This window comes from Biomphalaria glabrata, chromosome 15, assembly GCF_947242115.1.
Source record: "Biomphalaria glabrata chromosome 15, xgBioGlab47.1, whole genome shotgun sequence".
Classification (NCBI taxonomy): domain Eukaryota; kingdom Metazoa; phylum Mollusca; class Gastropoda; family Planorbidae; genus Biomphalaria; species Biomphalaria glabrata.
In genome coordinates this window covers 13519266-13540317 of record NC_074725.1, presented here as the reverse complement: position 1 = coordinate 13540317, position 21052 = coordinate 13519266, and the positions used below count along the sequence as shown (strand labels likewise).

Sequence of the window (21052 nt, the reverse complement as noted above, 5' to 3'; positions counted from 1 at the left end):
AAATGAGAAGGAATAGATATTTCGGAAATTAATAAAAAAAAAAAGAAAACCAAAAACAAAATAAAAAATGTTACAGTTCCTAGACAATGAATTCACGCTAAGCTGTTGAAATGATTCTCAAGTGTTACCATTTCCTTTATGACGCAACATCACGTGCCCTCTTACGTCACACCATGTCTTTAAAAGGATTTATAGGAATGCAAAAAAGAAAAAAAGAAGCAAAGAGTTTTCCAGAACTAAGGTACAGTTTCCATTGAGATAGTCATTGACAAGATGATTGCACCATGGGATGACCCGCAAAGGTCAAATCAGGAGTGACTGCTTTCCCATTAGAATGATATTCAAACGTTACACAACGTGCACATCCCTACTTCCCCCCACCCCACCCACTTTTTTTTTGTTCACTTGTTCATGGTTGTTGAGAGCTCCCCACCCTTTGGCGTGTTTTTCAAGGGAAATAACCCGAAATAGGATTGCATCATTCAGTTATCAGCAAGGGAGACAATAATCGCTAATGTTTTTGCACCCGTCAATTACTTCCATCTTATGTGTCGAGTATGTGTGAATCGCATGTTGGCTTATTATACTGGCGTCTTTCTTTATCTGAAACTACTTTGGTATTTCCGGCTTGACTAAGATTCACTTTGAAGTCAGGAGTATGACAGGAAGAGTTATAGGCCTTTTTTTCCTTTTACAAGTGATGGAAGGAAAAAAAATTATCTTTTGAATCAGCATATATTCACAATATCGTGTTCACTATTATGTATTACCTTTATTGCTGTATTCTCACTGTAAGAGATAAAATAGGCCCACAGAAAAATAAATAAAGTACATCATTCAACTTCATTTTTGTCTTCCAAATTTAACTCGAGTGCATCGTTTGAACGTTTCTTAACATAAACTATAAGGATTTTAATTAATGATGAATTAATAATTGAGCTAATCAGTCAGACGAATACACACACACACACATACATAAACAGATAGATAGATAGAAAGACAGACAGACAGATCATGACCAAATTTACTGTCCATTTCAAGTAGGCCTACAGCAATGATCATTTCGATGCCAAATTCAATGTTCCTTACTTCTCTCGGTCCGAAGACACCCTCAGTCCTGTATCAAGGGTCAAACAGACGTTCTTAATGACTTTGTCCAACCAGCTTATTGTCTGTTGGCCCTCTTTTTGCGAAAGTCTCTTAACGATTTGACGTCATGGTTAGCAACAGTGGAAGAAACAAGTACCCGACACTTCTACAAACCAACTGAAAGTTATAAAAACTGCAGATAACTCAAATCGTAATGTCAGAAAGATTTTTCCTTTTTCTTATCGGGAGGATAATTAACTGAGTTATTAGAGCGTGGATGCCAATTAATGATCCGTGCTAAATGGTTGCAAGCTACGAGCTGGATCAAGCCAGGCTGTCTATCATTTCTGTTTTCTCTCTTGACAGGTAGAGTGACATCTTGTTCAACAGTAAGTAGATATAGTGTCGGGTTGATGTGTTGAATGTCACACCTAGACAGTTGGACCGGGTCTCCTTAAGTGTTGTCTGCAGTCATTTGTGATTGACATTATTTTCATACTTTTGTAATATCTTGTTTACAATCTGTTCTGAAGTGCGGGAATCAAAGGAGAAACTTTTTTTTTCTTTCTAGAAGAAACATATGCAACCGCTATTCGTTAGCCTAAATCTTTTCTCAGGAAGTTTTTTCGATTAATCACCACTGTACTTTTCATTAATTGCTGGGTAAGTTGAAAACTAGTTGATTAGTTTTAAACAGAAGATGTCAATTAATTATGATTAAATTAATTTATTTTCAGTTTGCAGACAAAAAAAAAGAGGCAATACTTTTTAATGCATTTATGAAAATTAACTGTCTAAAAAAGGGGGATAATGATTCTGTGATATAATCAGATGGAAAGAGAAAGCGGAAATGCTGCTTGGTAACCTGAAAAGCGTTTTCTGTAAAATCAGCCAGTATTACGGTGTTACAGTTTGTTTTTCTTTTAGCATGGAGGGAGATAGAATTGATGCTTTTAGTTGTCTGTAGTTTAGGCCTTTAACTTCTGATGGTTGTTCTAAAATACCGAGCCTACCATCTTACCAGTATTTCGAACCCAAAGGCAGAACAGTTGAAGGCCGCCTCCGAGTTTATATGAAACCCAAACTTTTTTTTGTAAATTTGTTTTGTTTTTTTTCCCCATCGAGATTTTCTTTAAATCGTCACCGTGATTAAGCTCATGCAATATACTTCAAAGATGTCAGCACTGGATTCCGATAGTAGATTAGATTTAGAGCCTTGCATTCAAATTAAAGTGTCATTAGATATCAAAGGCCTGTCCGGCAAGTAAGTCAGAAGGTAGGTCAGACATTTCACTACAAGTCATCCGAAAGCCACGCCGGCCACGCGCTTCACCACCTGGCAAAACATACGTAAATAACAGTATCAGCAGTTTAGAATGTTATAGACTTCACGTTTTTGTGATAACTAAAATCTATGTATTCATTGCAAAGTTCTTATCATATAAATCACATACGTTGCTTCAAAAGAGAAAATATTGCGACTTCGTGTATCCCTGTGTCAATCTAGCTATGTATGTTAATCCGTGAATTAAAATCGTTTTCTTCTGGCTGATTCAGGCAACCCATTCCATGCTCTGATAGCACTAGGGAAGAATTAGCACTTGCACAGGTTTGTTAGAGCATATGGAATAATGAATGTGCCTTTATTTCTGTGTCTTTCTGAGTATTTTATTAGGTTTTGTTTTTGTATGTGTAAATTTTGATTTAACATTTAAGTATTATAGCTACTTTACTTTTTAGTCTTCTGCCCTGAAGGTCTCCAAATTTAGTGATTTTTTAAATGTTTTTTTTTCTGATCAAATGTGAACATTCGTTTGTTAATAATTTTAGGCTCCTTATTGCAGACGTTTTAGTTTTATCATGTATTCATTTGTTGGGGGAGGGGAACTCTATTCAATATATATATATATACCCTGTAATGTTATCTGAACGAAGATTAAATAACACTTTTGTTTGATGTTCTTTTTCGATGTGTAAAAAGTTGCTTTAAATAAGCCCTAATGCTTTGTTGGATATATAATAGGGTTATAGAATACGTTTTAAGATAGATCTATATGAAATGTGAGAACAAAAAGATACAATACGTAAAACACGTGGGTACTCTCCCCTTATTTATCACCAAGAATTTAGACTGGACAAAACTAGGACAGACAGTCCTGTAGGCAAAACGTGAACCCTCGAATATAATCCTAGTAGCTAGTTTATATGATGTTTAAAATTAACAGCCCCCCCGGGCTGGGGAGGACTCTATAATGTATGGGCACGTTTCAATAATTAGCATTTATACTTTGGCGTGTGTGTGTCACAGTATGTGTATGTGTTTACAAACTATGAGTCTGTGACTTGTGTTTAGGCAAACAAACTAAATGTCTGTGTTTAGGGCAAACTACAAATTAAAAACTGCGTAACGTTTTCTTATACTATTCGGGTTCCTTGTTCATGTATTCTAGAATTTAAAAATAAATAAATTTATACAACTTTTTTTCCCATTACAATTTATCAGACCACTCTTATATGATATTAAAGATGAATTCTAGTTCTGACGTTAAATACTATTTAAAAATTATTCTCTAAGATTCCCCCTCCCCCCTCCTTCAGCTAACGCTTGCTTTTCTGAAAACTTTTTTTTCTTGATAAAACTTTTAAACTTTTGGTTGCCTTGAATATAAATGCCTTTTCTGATCATTCAGTAATTAAGTTTAATTTAAAACTGTTTTTTTTTTCAACGTTATATTCCCCACGCAGAACATAAGCGTACCAAACCAAATCTCTGGATTACAAATCTATAAATAAAACAAAAGACACATCAATCTATACTCACGCGGCATGTGCTGTGCACATTGTTTGATAGCGTTCTTTATATTTTAAATGTTTGTTTCCCAGACATAGACATGTGTCAATATAGACTGAACAACAAACAAAGGGTTTTACCTGAATATATGAGACACGTAACGTTTATCTCTACTTTAATACTTAATCATGTTACAGTTGCAATCAATCATGTCCGACACGTTAGGTCTATGTCTTAAACTTCTATTGTCATTTTTCTTTAACAAAATATTTGATAGGACGATCAACGTTAAAATCTTTAAAAGTTATTTACAATTTTGTTTCGTCCAACATTTTGGTTGAATTTTTGGAGATAAAATAAATGGCTGCGTTATCTGCTAACTTTTGTTTGAAACTGGTCCATCTAGATTCTAGATCTACATATTGCCAGGTTAGAATGCTCTGGAGTGGAGGCACGGTGGAGGACGTATTTACTAGGGGAAGTAATGTACTTCTGGGCTTAGTTCTCTAGTTCCTGACCTTTGTCCAGTTGCTTTAACATCTGGTGAAAGAGGCGAACTATAAAAGAGGAGGTGGATGTTGATGTTGTTGGGTTGTGGCTCATGGCCCGGGTTTGAACAGTGGAAGACGGTGCGGCTGCCCAGGATCTCACCTGTCTCCGCATTTCAAAATAATAAAATTTGTAGCAAAATTTGCATATTAAAAATTTGGGAAAGGAGATAAAACTTATAAGTGTTCTAATTCTTTCTGCACTAATGATTTTTTAACTATTAATTAGATCTATATTGAAACTTCAAGAAGGTAAGCACCAAAAACATCCTGCCAAGGGCCCCTACTTCAACTCGGTGGTGTGAGCTAATCCAACCTACCATGTAGAAGTATGCATTAATATACATTTGAACAAAAGCATACAATTCTCATATACGAACAAAAGAAAAAACAAACAAACAAAAATCTTTATGAACAAATATCTATAGGCTATAAATATTTGTATGAACAAACATTTACAGATTTTAAATATTTGTATGAACAAATATCTACAAGTATTCAATATCGGTGTAGTAATATACAAAATACAAATTAAATCACAAGAAGTTGAAGGGATTTCACCATATCTGACAACTACTTGAAGTCTAATCTTGTCGCCACTCAGACTTCACACGTCTTCACGTCTCTTATCATTCGTCCCTCTTTTATTCTTCGCACCTGCAGTCCATCCTTCTAAAAATAGCAACTTAGTCATAGTACATGATTACATCAGACTACATACACACACTTCATAACGAGGTTATCTACTCTAATGACGGTTTCATAAGAAACATACAATGTCACCCAATACATGCTAACTCTTGAAATGGATCAGAAGACGCAGACGTGGCCTTCGCTTTTTCTATTCGTTAACCTTCGTTCGGTGCATAATTCTTAATGTCTATATGGGACACGTTTCATCTGGCTGTTTGTGTGGTGAATGAAATGACTAATAGTCTAATACGTAATTCAATAATGATAATTTTACTGAAGAATAGGTTCGATAATCCCTAGAAGAGATTCTCTCCCCTCGCGTCTTTTTAAGGAGTTTCCGAACACCAATGTTAGTGATATGTATGGATTATATTTTTCCTTATTTTTTTTTTAAACTTCAGTTCTGAAAGAATGTGACATACCGTACAAAGAATTTCAAATACACGTCATTACCATTCAGAAAATAAAAAAAAAAAATGTCTTACGAGAGTCAACTGCATGGTCCAAAAGATCTTTCATCCACCCAGATAACACCTTCTTTATGACCGACACAAACATTCTCATACCTGACAGGGGCGTCTCCCTAATTTATGCTTAGCTTTTCACTGTTGCAGAGGGTCACGGAGGAAGGACAAGAATAATAGCGGGAGAGAGAGAGAGAACATAGAGAGGGGTGGAGGAGATCCGGTGGAAGGATATATTACCTGTAACCAGAGTCCAAAGAGGAATGACGCAATTATATCACTTCTGAAAGTGAGGTCAACAAGGGCGCTAACTCACACGATTTGTAAACTTGGGAGAAGAATTTTTAAAATGTTTAACGAAGGCGTATTATTGTAAGATTTATTTCCCTTCTGTTTAATTTTAATCAAAGAAGAGATTTTTTTTTTACTCTGTAAACCTCTTACATTTAAGAGGCAGTAGTGTTTGACTATTCACCTACAAAGACCACATCACAAATGAGGAGATTCGAAACAGCATCACATAGGTCCCCCAAGACGACCTGCTGAACAGAGTCAAAAAACGCAAACTAAAGCTTTACGACTATCACAAGATCCTTAGGGCTCGCAAAGAGAACAGTACCAGGAAAAAGAAGAAGCGGCAGAGAAAGTGACAACAACAAAGAATAGTCGGGCCTGTCATTGAAAGAGATTCTATTCAAGGCAGAGGGCAGAGAGGAATGGAGACAGGGGCGGACTGGGTGTCATAATCGGCCCGGGCATTTCTATTTCATCCGGCCCATAAATTGTATATTATATGATGGACACCCAATTCTAGGTCTACCTGTCCTCAAAATCACTATGTTAAGTTTGATAATGTACCGATGGCTGTGATACACTGAATATAAGCCTAAATATGTCGCTCAGAGGGACCCTTTCGTAAGAGAATACTATAAAAGCTTTAACAATTTAATACGCGCCATAGTGACATCCATGCCGCCCATATCTTATAAAATACAGACGTGATTTCAAAAAAAGATGATTACTATGGCCCTACCGCCCATTTGGATACCGGCCCACCGGGCATTTGCCCGAATGCCCATATAGCCAGTCCGCCCCTGAATGGAGAAGATCATGTGTGGTGCCAGGTCAAAGGGTTAGGTGAAGGTAAGCGTTAGTTATACTTCTGGATTATTAATTATACGTGAAAGCTAGCTTAAATCGTAGTTCAGAACATTTAATTAATGGTCCACAAAATATACATATTAATGAGACAGGAATGTGACAGTATAAAACATGTATGTACACACAACTTACAGCTGTCTAGATATCAAGCTGAAAGAATGTGTTATAGATACCTGTTTCAGAATATGTGACTAGACGTACTCTGAGAGATTCTATCAAAACTTATTCCGAGAAAGCGCATCTAACCCAGAACATCTTTTGTTTCAGAGAATCTAGCTAGATGTCTTTCGTTTCAGAGAATCTAGCTAGATGTCTTTCGTTTCAGAGAATCTAGCTAGATGTCTTTCGTTTCAGAGAATCTAGCTAGATGTCTTTCGTTTCAGAGAATCTAGCTAGATGTCTTTCGTTTCAGAGAATCTAGCTAGATGTCTTTCGTTTCAGAGAATCTAGCTAGATGTCTTTCGTTTCAGAGAATCTAGCTAGATGTCTTTCGTTTCAGAGAATCTAGCTAGATGTCTTTCGTTTCAGAGAATCTAGCTAGATGTCTTTCGTTTCAGAGAATCTAGCTAGATGTCTTTCGTTTCAGAGAATCTAGCTAGATGTCTTTCGTTTCAGAGAATCGATGTAGGTGTCTTCTTTTTTTTTCTTTTTATCTAGCAGTCTGCTTCAAAGTAATTTAATAGGCGAATTCTTGTTTATTAAAAAGATAGCGACTCCTATGTCAGAGTATCGCATCACTACATAGCGACCCCTTTCTTAGCATCGCGATCCCACTTGCATTACTCCTATGAGATTTCTACACAGGGTGTCTGTAGTGGAATTTTGTGTTGTTCGCGTACGGATGTTCAAAGGAGTTTTGTGTGGGCAACAGACCGAGAACATCTGATGAGAATGCCGGGAACGTGAGACTATTTCCTGTCTTGACTTGGAACACTTGATTTACGATCGTGTAGACAAGCAATATAATGATACACAGTCTTACCACATGACTTGATGTTAAGTCATGTCTTTGGCGTAACATGTTTACAGGTCTAGTCAAACTATATTGTCGCATTAATGGGAAAGTCACAACATTAGCAACATAGCTATTTCCAACTTGATTCAAGAACAAATACAGGTGATGAAATAATAACGTAATTTTTTATTAGTGCAAACACAATATGCAAATAAGCAAGTAAAAAAAACGTCTTTAAGTAAATAGTTCACTGCAATAGGTATATTTCGAAGGAATTAAGTATTGATTTGGGTAGAACAGAAGGGGCGTAGCTAGGAATTTTCCATCATTTGGGGGCCCGGGGGGCTTGACTTCTTTTGGGGCCCCTGCATTTTGCGTAATATTCAATACTTAACGTAAAAACACTCATTTGGGGGCCACCATTCAAGTGGGGGCCCGGGGGGATTTTCAAATTCTCCCCCTCCTCCCCCCACACAAGCTACGCCACTGTAGAACAGCACTTAAATTCTGAACCTTACCTTCCCATGTCCTATAGGCCATATATCTAGTTTGATAGCAACCGTAAGCCTAAAGAAGTTACGCGAAAAAGATTCGACCTTTAGTTGAATGTAGACTGCTCTATTTTAGAAAGTATATTCAGCGCTCCCGGTGCAATGCGCTGTGTAATCAGTGTAGTGGAAACATTGTTGTTACCTGTTGTCTTGTAGCCCCAAACTGCTGGGAGACAATTAAAACATTGTTGTTACCTGTTGTCTTGTAGCCCCAAACTGCTGGGAGACAATTAAAACATTGTTGTTACCTGTTGTCTTGTAGCCCCAAACTGCTGGGAGACAATTAAAACATTGTTGTTACCTGTTGTCTTGTAGCCCCAAACTGCTGGGAGACAATTAAAACATTGTTGTTACCTGTTGTCTTGTAGCCCCAAACTGCTGGGAGACAATTAAAACGTTGTAGGCGTAATGGATCTTAGCTAATAAAACTTCAAATAACTTGCTTGACTTCCTTTTGCGAACAAACTAAATAACACTTTATTGACAAGATAAAATCAAGTTGAAATGAGATAAAATAACTGTAGCATTCTGTATTATATTCTTTAACAAAATCTAACTCACTACAATAACACAACCGTTCAGTCTCGCTTTCTGGAGTCGTCTCCCCTAACTAAGACCAAGTGACGACAATGCCACCAATCTTGCATCATTCAAAACCAATCGCTAACCTCTACCCACCGTAACCATACACACGCACACAGACACACTCCATAACACATATACATAAACATGTAAAAAATAAAACACAAAGTAAGGTGTATGTTCCTCATAGCAATCAACACAGTTTAAAAAGTCTTGCTGAAACTTGCCCTGAATGTTTTTAAACCATTCCAGAGGTCGTAGGATTTATTAAAAACACAATTTTAAAAGTTTTACCTAAGTTGTATTGGTTTTGATTTTAACTTACTAAACACCGACAATGCCGTATATTTCTGATAGTTTTGTCTAAACATTTGCTCGAGAAATAAGTATAAAGATTTAAAGGTAAATAAATAAGAAAAAATAGATGGAAGTGAAGAAAATGTTGCTCCGAAGGAATAAGATAAGGCACACTTTTATTGAGTAGGACACGGGATTTGGTTTTCAATTTTAATGGAAGAACTTTTTTGTTAGTTCACTCTGTCTGTCTGGTAAAAATTGTGTACACGTTATTTCTCCCACACCCATTATCGGATCAAGCTGAAACTTCGCACAATTATTATAGACGAAGACATGAATCAATTTTAAAAAGTTACAAATTAGATAATTACTGGTATTCATTATTTTGTTTCATAGCAACAAGGGAAACTAATACTTCAGTATTCACAGATGTGGCTAAATTTGTTGGGTTTAGTCCCCTTTAATAATTGTATTCGCTATTTCTCCATTCAAGTTGATACATTAAACAATTATTTATTGTACCTAACAAAACATGAATCATAAACAAAAATACTCAATTAGTAAATTAATTATTGGTAATCATTTTGTTTGATATCGAATAAGGGAAATAGCTTTTACATTATTGGTAAATATAGTTTTATGGACGGAGTTCTTCCCCTCTAGATAAGCTTTGTTTTTTGTTTTGTTTATCTTGTTTAGCTTGTCCAGTCGAAAAGGTTACTGTATTTCAGACTTTCCTAGATAATTATGTCCTACTCGTATCCATGTGTCAATCTAATCGTGCATGTTAGGCTCTTAAACTCTGCACACACACACAAAAAATCAAATTAATAATAATTAATGAACTAATTGTTTATTTTTTTTTATTGATTCATGTTTTGGGTTAGCTTAAATATATCACTGTTTAAAGTTTCAACTCAACTTGAGAATGGGTGTGGGAGAAATAAGGTACATAATTATCTAAGAGGACAAAACCTCACTTATTTAGAATTATCGGTTTATACTTAAGGATTTATTTGCCTTTTCGGTATCAAACAAAATAATTAATTACCAGTAATCACTTGTCTAATTGATTTATGTTTAAATTAATTCATGCTTTAATAGTTACAACAAATAATTGTGGAAAGTTTCTACTTGATCCGAGAATGGGAGTGGAAGAAATAACATGTTCAAACTTTTTACCAGACAGACAGAGTGGATCTCAGTGAGTTGATAGAAGCTTTGCAAAAACAAATAAACTCTCCTTCTAACCTATATCCATGTGATGTACGGTTTTTATTTTTGTACCGCTTACAGCTCTGCAGCACTGGGTTGTGTTGGACATTAAACAGTTGACCTACTATATGAAAGTCGAGCAGCACTGTCTGCATTTGTTTACATTCAAAGCTGCTTGAAATCATCAAGTACTCCCACGCATTGATTCTAAAAATCCGAAGAAGTTTTCTTTTTTAAAGTGTTTACCTTTTCACTTTGTAGTGTTTCTCAAACTTCCTGGCTATGTCCCCCGTAAAAAAAAAATTGTTTCTTAACTTTACCGTGAGTGAAAGAAAGTGACTTCACTCAACTATAAGTAGGTAACCACTGCAGCATTGAGACTTTTTTTTTCAGTCCTGGAAATACTCAAGGTAGATAACCATCAATTCGGAATTTTATTTATATCTGATTCTTTGCTCCTGAATTCTTTTACTGTCTGCTTGATCTTAAAAATAAATAGATTTTTTCCCTTCGTCTCCATCTTTGAAAAGAAAAAGGTTTATACTGCTAAGACTGCCTAATACAAGACCAAGTCAACAAGACACTGCCAATTTAGACATTTTAAATACTAGGTTTTCAGTTTGGCTTAACGATAATTTAAATTGGCTTGTCTTTTCCCAGTTTCTAAAACCTTTTTTTTCTCTGCTTTTCTTTCTTCTCTTTTTTGCTAGCTTTTTTTCTCTCTCTTCTCTTTGCTATCTGCTTTTGCTCTCTTCTCCTCTTTCCTTTCTTCTCTTTGCCAGTTTCTTCACTCTTCTCATTACTAGCTGCTTCTGCTCTCTTCTCTTATCCATAACATGTTCGAAATAAAAAATATGTTAAAATAAGTAAAGAAGGTTAAGCAAAGAAACTAACCAAAGAGCAGAGTAATGCAGAACTAAAACATCAAAGTAAATGACTTCTATGCAAAAGATTTCAACGTAAAAGACTAAAATGTAAAAGACTTAAATTTTAAAGATTTGAATTTTAAAGTCTTTTATGTAAAAGACTTCGATTTGAAAGATTTCAATATTTAAAATTCCAATGTAAAAAGATTTCCAGACTTTAATGTTAGCTTTTAAGAAAATGGCACACCTTGTACATTAGGCCATATTTTACCAGTGATTGAAGTACAGATGATAAACCTCGTTGTCTTCTATTTCAACAAGAAATTACCAAAGATTTAATTGGAACAGGGGATGGCGGGAGTAGAGGGCACGTGAGCTCATCTTACAGAGTGACATTAACCTTAGGTACAGCTCTGCTTAACCCTGACATTAACCTTAGCCACAGCTCTGCTTAACCCTGACATTGACCTTAGCTACAGCTCTGCTTAATCCTGACATTGACCTTAGCTACAGATCTGCTTAACCCTGACATTGACCTTAGCTACAGCTCTGCTTAACCCTGACATTGACCTTAGCTACAGCTCTGCTTAACCCTGACATTGACCTTAGCTACAGCTCTGCTTAACCCTGACGTTAACCTTAGCTACAGCTCTGCTTAACCCTGACATTGACCTTAGCTACAGCTCTGCTTAACCCTGACATTGACCTTAGCTACAGATCTGCTTAACCCTGACATTGACCTTAGCTACATCTCTGCTTAACCCTGACATTAACCTTAGCTACAGCTCTGCTTAACCCTGACATTAACCTTAGCTACAGCCAGGGGCGGACTGGCTATATGGGCATTAAGGCAAATGCCATTATGTATAACATTGATAAAGCTTTTATAATCTTATAAAAGGACCCTCTGAGCGTCATGTCTAAGAAGAATATCTCCTTCAAACAATTTTTTCAAAATTAAGGTAATATTCTACATCCGTAGACAGAGCTACTACTACTACTAGTAGGAGGCATCCTTTTAGGACCTACACATTTGGCGATTAAAAAGCAATATAAGGCCTATATTTCTTATAAAAATATACAGCTATGCATACGTACAGTTATCTATACTCAAACTTAACAATGGTTTTGAGGACAGGTTAGCCAACAATAGGATGTCCATCATATGATATGCAATGTATGGGCCTGCTTATATTGAAAAGCCCGGACCGAGCTGGCTATAGCTCTGCTCAAATACATGGCACTCTTATTAGAGACAGAGAAAACCTTGTACAGTTACTAGAAGGTTCGAGTTGTTGTTTTCTGTTGTTAGGCCAGAGCATGAGTAATGCAAAGAAAACAATGAATAAAAGAAAATGAAGAAAGGAATTGCGAACGAAAACAGCGTGGCCAATCAAAACCATTCAGGGATTCGGCTCGTCCAATATCTCCACTCCTGGTTCCCACGAGGCAGCAAATCCTGCGTTAATTGAATCAAAACCTCCAGAGTCAAAGTTAATGTTTGGGGTTGAATGAGACCCGGTCACGAGATATGCCTGTTAGCTCGGTCATAATGAATCAATAATTCTGTGTGTATATTCGTCCATCCCAAGTTGGTTGAAGACAGTCTCTGATTCAACTTTTAGTTCAATTTCTTCTGTTTCCTTTTTTTAATTGAAGTTTTTTACATGCCGCACTCTTGTCTTGAAATATGGTTATTAATTATATTCTAAATGTTGAATTTTAAAATACATGTAATATCGGACTGTCAGCTGGCTCGGTCTTTCAATAATACCGATACTAAAAAGGTAGTTTTGTATTGTCTTTAAAAAAAAAAAGTGAATGATAAGACAACTCTAAATATACTCTAAAATATATCTACATTAACCTCCCCTTGCATTGGCGTCATAGACATAAATAAATATTTGGCGTTCTTCCACTGAGGCCAAAGACTTTTTTTTCCCTATTTTTTCTCTTAAACGTTTATCTAATTGTCTTCTTCAGTAATTTATTTCATGAAAAAACAACAACATAGGTTTGATTTTTATTTCAAACTAATTACTTTATACATAGTTTATTTATTTAAAAAAATGACATATCCGATAAATCTACAAACGTGTTTCAAGCAACATCTAATCTGGCTCACATTGTAACTCGGTACGATCAGTAATAACATTTAATTATACATTTCAAACCGAATGTATACGTGGGTACTACGAGTTCACAATAGCGATTGGGGCCTACGATGACCTACCTACTGAGGACTGACAAAACAAAACGCACACTAAAACTGTGTGGCCATGTCACGACGTTGGTAGGGCTCGCAAAGACCTTCCAGCAAGGAACAGCACCAGGGACAAGAAGAAGAAGCAGATAGAGAAAGGGATCGGAAGACAACATCAAAGATAGGACAGGCAGTTCAATGAAAGAGATTCTAGTCATTGCAAAAGACAGAGAGATGGAGAGAGACGGTGGACAAATCAAGCGTGGTGCCCCAACGGTCAGACTATGGGATAGGTGAGTAAGGTGTGAAGATGAACATATCTGACAGTACCATTGATTAAAAAAAAATCATTTCAATTCTGTTATTCCTTCACGAAAGTATTAAGAGAACTTCATCCTAGATTTGTTAAGAGTTTTTTGTACAAGCTTATCTTAACTCGCTTCCTCTGTCTGGTAGAAATTTTGTACACGTTAGTTCTCCCACTTCACATCCTCAAATCAAGCTCTAGCTTTGTACAGTTATTCATTGTCGGTGACAACACACGAATCAATAAAAAAAAATTAACCAATTACCGATATTTAGTAAATTAGTGGTAATTAATAAACTTTGTTTTGGGCAGAAAAGGGAGGTAAATCTTGCTGTAGCTATGGCAGTAATTGTGCTGTTTTCCCCTTATATAAGTTTTTTTTTATTTTATTTTGCTTCTTTTCTTAAAGTACATGGAGTCACTTACATATGGTCTAAGCTATTTTTTAAAAATAGTTCACTACTAGGACTGCATACTGTGCCAATTGAAATACTAAACTCTGATCTTCGGATTCGAACACAAACCTTTATTCTATTTACATAGCATCCAGCTATATTGTCGAGTTTTTAGTATTATTTTAAAAAACAGAAAACGATTAGTTATAATTGTCAGAGGTAGCGAAATTCCGCAATGCTAATAGAATGGAAAGTTCTTGTTTTTTAATGGAAAAGTGTCCAATTAAGATCAATAGAGAAATCTTAGTCTATGATACTATTATTGTAAGGTAGTTTAATCCAATTATTCTTTTTTAAATACTCTGGAACAATCATGGCAATATCTTCGATTCCGAAGATTAAGGATAAATGCAGTGTGTCTCGTGACTACGCAAACCCAGTTGTGACCATCTTATTTTTTTGTTAACTTCTGATGCTGAAAACGTCCGCCAGGGGTCTATTTAAGTTGTCTGTACTTCTGCATTGGATTTCCTCTGGGCCTCATATGTGTACCAATAAGCCCTTATGACCATCGAATGACAGTCCAGAGCGCATATCACTTAACCAGGCATTCTGTCTGTCTGTTTGTCTGTCTGTCTTTCTCCTTTCTCTTAAAAAAATTTCCCCGAAAGTTGGAATTACTGACATAACTGGAATGTGGTTTTGAGGGTACTACATGTATAACATTCTTCAAACACTTGTTTGCTATTACTAAATTTAAAGGGATTACTCGATGTTTGTACGGCCAAACTATTTTCTGATAACAAACTCATTCTTTAGCATTTAATCCCATCCTCCCTCTCGTGTGTTGCACACAAGATAAATGTATTGCCCTCCCCCCCTCAACTCCACCCAATCCAGGCCTCTATTTAAAGTATTTTTATTTTTGTATTAACTAAGTTTCAATTGGCTTGAAATTCTCGCGCTTGACAAGATTACTTCGCAGAGCTAAAACAGACAATCAATGCATTCAAGCTAAAAAAAAAAAACAACAACATACAAAACAAATTAGAAGCATCAAAGTTTCGGATTATTTCGGTTGTTTGTGAAGGTTATGGCTTTGGCATGAGGCGTCTGTTCTCTTCAATTGATCGGGTAAGTTCAATGAAGTGCGTTTTACTTTATTGTTTGGAGAGTACTTTGTTTCTCTTACCTCCTGAGCACTTTAATGTAACCTTAGACTTCTACATTCAACTTTCAATCCAAATAATGACTTTGAGGGGAATTGGAACAAGAACAGACTGTGAGGAAAACCAGTTTTTACAAGTCAGTTAAATGGAGAGAAAAACAAATTGTCTATGTATTTGAGGCCAGAGCAATTAGGCTTGATTGGCCCAACATAAACATGGCCGCTTGATCCTTGTGTTCAATGTTGTGAATGTAAGGTATGCGGAATTCATTGTCTGCGGAATTTAAGGCTGAGGAGTCTTTGTGAATAGATGGCTTGCGGAATGTATTGCTTAGATGTCTTTGTGAATAGATGGCTTGCGGAATGTATCGCTTAGATGTCTTTGAGAATAGATGGCTTGCGGAATGTATCGCTTAGATGTCTTTGTGAATAGATGGCTTGCGGAATGTATCGCTTAGATGTCTTTGTGAATAGATGGCTTGCGGAATGTATCGCTTAGATGTCTTTGTGAATAGATGGCTTGCGGAATGTATTGTTTAGATGTCTTTGAGAATAGATGGCTTGCGGAATGTATTGTTTAGATGTCTTTGAGAATAGATGGCTTGCGGAATGTATTGTTTAGATGTCTTTGAGAAGAGTTAGTCTGTAGAATTCATCGCTGACATGTTTTTGACGAAGCTTCTATCAACTTACTGTCTGTCTGGTACAATGTTTGGACACGTTACATCTCCCACAGCGGTACTCGGGTCAAGTTAATACTTAGCATAATTATTTGTTGGTGTAGACAGGATATGAATCAATTTTTTAAATTTAATCAACTAGTGAACTAATTTTTTTTTATACCAACAAGGGAAATTAATCCTTCAGTATTCTGGGTTCTGGTTGTGAGGTATGCGCGTTGGACTGTCGTTCGATCGTCTCGATGGCCCCAAGATCATACCCTGCCCTCTGCCTTCACCCGTTGGCCTGCGGAAGGTTTGAGCCAGGAAGTAGATTATCATTAACATCCGAAACATGTTAAACATATGGCTAAATACGTATGGTTTGGTTCCCTTAGAGAACTGCAATGGTTATTTCTCCCACACCCATTCTTGTATCAAGTTGAAACTTTAAACAATCATTTATCGTACTAACAAAACATGAATCAATTAAAAAATTAATCAAGTAGTCAATTAATTATTGGTAATTAATTATTTTGTTTGGTATCGAATAAAGGAATAACTTCTACACTATTGAGAGATATACTTGTAAGTGTGGAGTTCTTACCCTTAGATAAACTTAGTTTAAAAAAAAAGGATTTTAAAACTATTTGCTTGTTTGTGAATAGTTGGCATTCCGAATACACGACTACGTGGTTCTGGGAAGAGAAAGAATCAAAAAGTCATTCAATACTTTACAGTTTAACTAATGAAAAATAAATAAATAAATGAAGTTTAAGGCTTTTAGTGCTGAACTATTGAAAGGAGATACATCTATTTGAACGCAACATAAATTTGCAAACTGACTAACGCCGAGACCTCTTAATGTCACTAATAATGCTTGGAAATATTTCGAGGCTAGCATTATTAAATAATATGTTTAAACTTTTTTTTTTAACTGTCATACGTGAAGGGCGTATCAAAATGGTTTAAAGCCAAGTTAACTTTTTTTTTTTATCAAAAAGGCTAGCCGACTGACTAGCTGACAATTTATTTAGATCTAGACCTAGTTCTACTTAAGAGTTCCATGTGTAGGCAGCAGAGTTCTATGTACGAGAAAAAGTTTGGTTGCCTAGTTGGTATGGTATGTGTCGTCACTACTCGTCACGATAGTCCTAAGTTCAACCCCTGCCCGCTACAGTTCCCTGCCTGCTACAGTTCCCAGCCAGCGTCAGTTCCCTGTATGGTACAGTTCCCTGTCCACTACAGTTCCCCTGCATGCTACAATTCCCTGCCCGCTACAGTGCCCTGTATGCTACAGTTCCTTGTCCGCTACAGTTCCCTGCCCGCGTCAGTTCTCTGCCCGCTTCAGTTTTTTGCCCGCTACAGTTCCTTGCCATCTTGCAGGCTTGAGCTAGGACGTAACGATGGTTTCTGTAGGGACGTCTAAAAGTTTTCCAACAAAACAAACGAAACAATCTAAGAACTAACACACGTAGAAACAGGAAGTGTAATGTTACATGGACTTTGTTAAGAAAGAAACAATCAAAGAACTAACACGCGTAAAAACAGGGAGTGTAATGTTACATGGACTTTGTTAAGAAAGAAACAATCAAAGAACTAACACGCGTAGAAACATGGAGTGTAATGTTACATGGACTTTGTTAAGAAAGAAACAATCAAAGAACTAACACGCGTAGAAACATGGAGTGTAATGTTACATGGACTTTGTTAAGAAAGAAACAATCAAAGAACTAACACACGTAGAAACAGGGAGTGTAATGTTACATGGAATTTGTTAAGAAAGAAACAACCAAAGAACTAACACACGTAGAAACAGGGAGTGTAATGTTACATGGACTTTGTTAAGAAAGAAACAATCAAAGAACTAACACACGTAGAAACAGGGAGTGTAATGTGACATGGACTTTGTTAAGAAAGAAACAATCAAAGAACTAACACGCGTAGAAACAGGGAGTGTAATGTTACATGGACTTTGTTAAGCAAGAAACAATCAAAGAACTAACACGCGTAGAAACAGGGAGTGTAATGTTACATGGAATTTGTTAAGAAAGAAACAATCAAAGAACTAACACACGTAGAAACAGGGAGTGTAATGTTACATGGACTTTGTTAAGAAAGAAACAATCAAAGAACTAACACGTAGAACCAGGGAGTGTAATGTTACATGGACTTTGTTAAGAAAGAAACAATCAAAGAACTAACACGTAGAAACAGGGAGTGTAATGTTACATGGAATTTGTTAAGCAAGAAACAATCAAAGAACTAACACGCGTAGAAACAGGGAGTGTAATGTTACATGGACTTTGTTAAGAAAGAAACAATCAAAGAACTAACACACGTAGAAACATGGAGTGTAATGTTACATGGAATATGTTAAGAAAGAAACAATCAAAGAACTAACACACGTAGAAACAGGGAGTGTAATGTTACATGGACTTTGTTAAGAAAGAAACAATCCAAGAACTAACACGCGTAGAAACAGGGAGTGTAATGTGACATGGACTTTGTTATGAAAGAAAAGGTTTCTGAAGTGTTTGGTTACTGGAATACTTTCCTCTCTGCGCGCTATACCTCCACCACTGGTTGTGAGACGGAAAGGGCAGATTAAAGTTCCAGAGGAGACGTCTGGTGGTCCCCCAGCCCTTTTGACCGTTCCACATTCCTGGAGCGGTTTAGTCACGTGGTTAAGATAACAGTCCCATTGTGGAGTGGAGTAGATTGTGTCAAGGTGCCCCCGTTTCTTTTATCAGTGGGCAATGAAGTGTAGAGTTATGTGAAGTAGAATCAGGTCACACCTGGAGGAGTGCTCTTATCTGGAATCTGGGAATAAGTTCTTTTTTTTTTTGTTTTTAATATCTAATCTAAAATTACTGGAATATAAATAGTTTTAAGAATAGAATAAAACATAAATTGGACTTTAAAAAACAATACACACATTGTACACGCATTATGTTTGAAATCTCTAAGATTAATCGGTGCAGTGCCAGGGCCTGAGTTTTAAACAAACAAAGTGTGATTTTAAACACACATACACACAAGAATAAAAGGTTTGAGGGGAATACGGACAAAAAACAAAACCAACAACAAACAAACTGATATTCCAGAATAGAAGAGATCAGTTCAGTTAGTTTAGACTGTTCATACATGTTACAAAGTGGTTAATAATTCAGACAACTAACTGTACGGATGGCTGCCTGGTGTGGTATGCGTTCTGGACTGTTGTTCCGATGATCATGGGCTTGAACTGCCTGCTGCCTTTTCCCGTCGTCTTGCGGCAGGTTTGGGCTAGGATGTAATCATCTTCAAATCTGAAGGAAAATAAAACAAACTTCAGCAGCCAACTGGTGTGGACGTGTCAAGATACTATTTAGGTTGCTGCATATTATTTATCGATTCTTGATGTATAAGTCTTTCTTTTTGATGTAGCTTTATTTTGATGTAATGGCCTCATTTTGATGTAACTGTATTATGATGTTTTCCTGTATTTTAATGTAATGGATGTATTTTCAATGTAATGGTTGTATTTTCAATGTAATGGTTGTATTTTTAAGCGACGATGGATCATTTTATATAAATGAGATGAATAGCTAGGCATAAGCTTTGCTCTAAACGATGTCACCAAAGCAGCCAGCAGCGCCCCCTCCTCTTCACACAACTGATCTAATCTATGCCGATACAGTTTGAGGTCAGTGGGTCTGCCAGGGTGTTGTACCGCCGGCTCCTGTTTTTTCCTCGGGTTTGCCTGGCGAAGCCTTACTTATTTTGAGGTACAGCTGCAAGGCAGTAGAGATGCAGAGTCTTCCTTCTCCTTAGGTGGGAAGCCTGTCCGAAGCTTACTGGTTTAGGCTCCAGTTACTCGCCTTCGCCACTTCTCATGTTAGTGTAAACAGTTCCGCCGGACTCAGGCTATTTGAGACGGATGTCATTAGGAGGCATTTTATAGTTATAATATCGATTACCACTTCCGACAAAGACAACTTTGCGGAACCATATTGTTTATAATGGATTCATTTTGGTGTAGCCTAATATCTGTATTTTGGTAATGATGTTTTAATTTATGCCTTATTCCTAGCAAACCATTGTGATGGAATTTCTTTTAATATTAAAATACTAAGAAATAACAGGAGTTAGTTCCTGATGAGAATTCTTTTTTTATTGGATTGGATTCAGAGACATTCTGGACTCCTGCACTGGCAACTATATATATGATGATCTGTGTCTTGACTGTATGGGTCAAAAATGCATGCATGATTTGTCTGCAGTGGTCACAATGACCTACGAAACATTTTTATCCCGTTGAAGTCCCATTCTTAGTAATTCAATCAGATCTGGTTCTGTTACAGCCATGCTACTTTTTAAAAGGGGTTTGATTGAAATCAGGACTTTACTTACAGGTGGTGGGTACTAAGAGAATATAGAAATGAGTGGATTGTAGATCAGTTGAGGAAAACAACACTAGGCTGTTTGTTTTTTCTTCTTCCCATTCAGAAAGTACACTTGTCCAAGTAAATCGTGTCATTCGGTTAGACCTTTCATTAAACAAAACACCTTTACTCTAGGTCACAACAGGCGGGACGTACTCTCTGACTTCAGAACTATCCCATATTCCAAACAAAACTTATAACAAAATCTAGTCCAAAGCCTGGTTCCCAAATAGTTTGAGTCCCATTACAGGAACTCTCAATGCCAACTTTTCAGTCTTGAAATCAATAGCAGCCTTCAACTAAATAGGGCTTGAGTCAACCAAGTCAAACGAAAGGAAAGAAGCCATAAGACAAGTGTTTTGACACTCAAGTTGCGTTACAATGTAAATTGTATAACTACTGCAATAAAGAAAAAAAAGATCACTTCATTATATAAAATAAAATCGCATTATGAAATACTTTGGCAGAAATCATGATTGAATTATTTTTTAAATTATGTATTAACTCTTGAGAAAAATAGAAAGTCCGCTTAAATCCTATACACTAAACATAAGTAGGCCTGCACTCCACTATAAAAGTTTACAGATATATATTCAACAAATACTGTAAAATTCTGTTTCAATCTCAATATGAAGTCTTGAATATTTCCCAAGCTGTGTGTAGAGACACGCCAAAAGTAAG

General features: G+C 36.4%; 1 protein-coding gene across 2 annotated transcripts in view; it reads left to right on the top strand.

Moving 5' to 3' along the window:
- The first annotated feature begins 1532 nt into the window (after positions 1 to 1532).
- Positions 1533 to 21052, top strand: part of LOC106055685 (ATP-binding cassette sub-family C member 5-like) — a 130727-nt gene continuing 111207 nt past the window's right edge. Inside the window, exon 1 of one of the 2 annotated variants that reach the window (XM_056012688.1) lies at positions 1533 to 1752. The gene's annotated coding sequence lies outside the window, so the exon portion shown is untranslated. Of the gene's footprint in view, positions 1753 to 15174; positions 15252 to 21052 lie in introns of those variants that run through there. The other variant, XM_056012689.1, reaches the window with a different exon arrangement.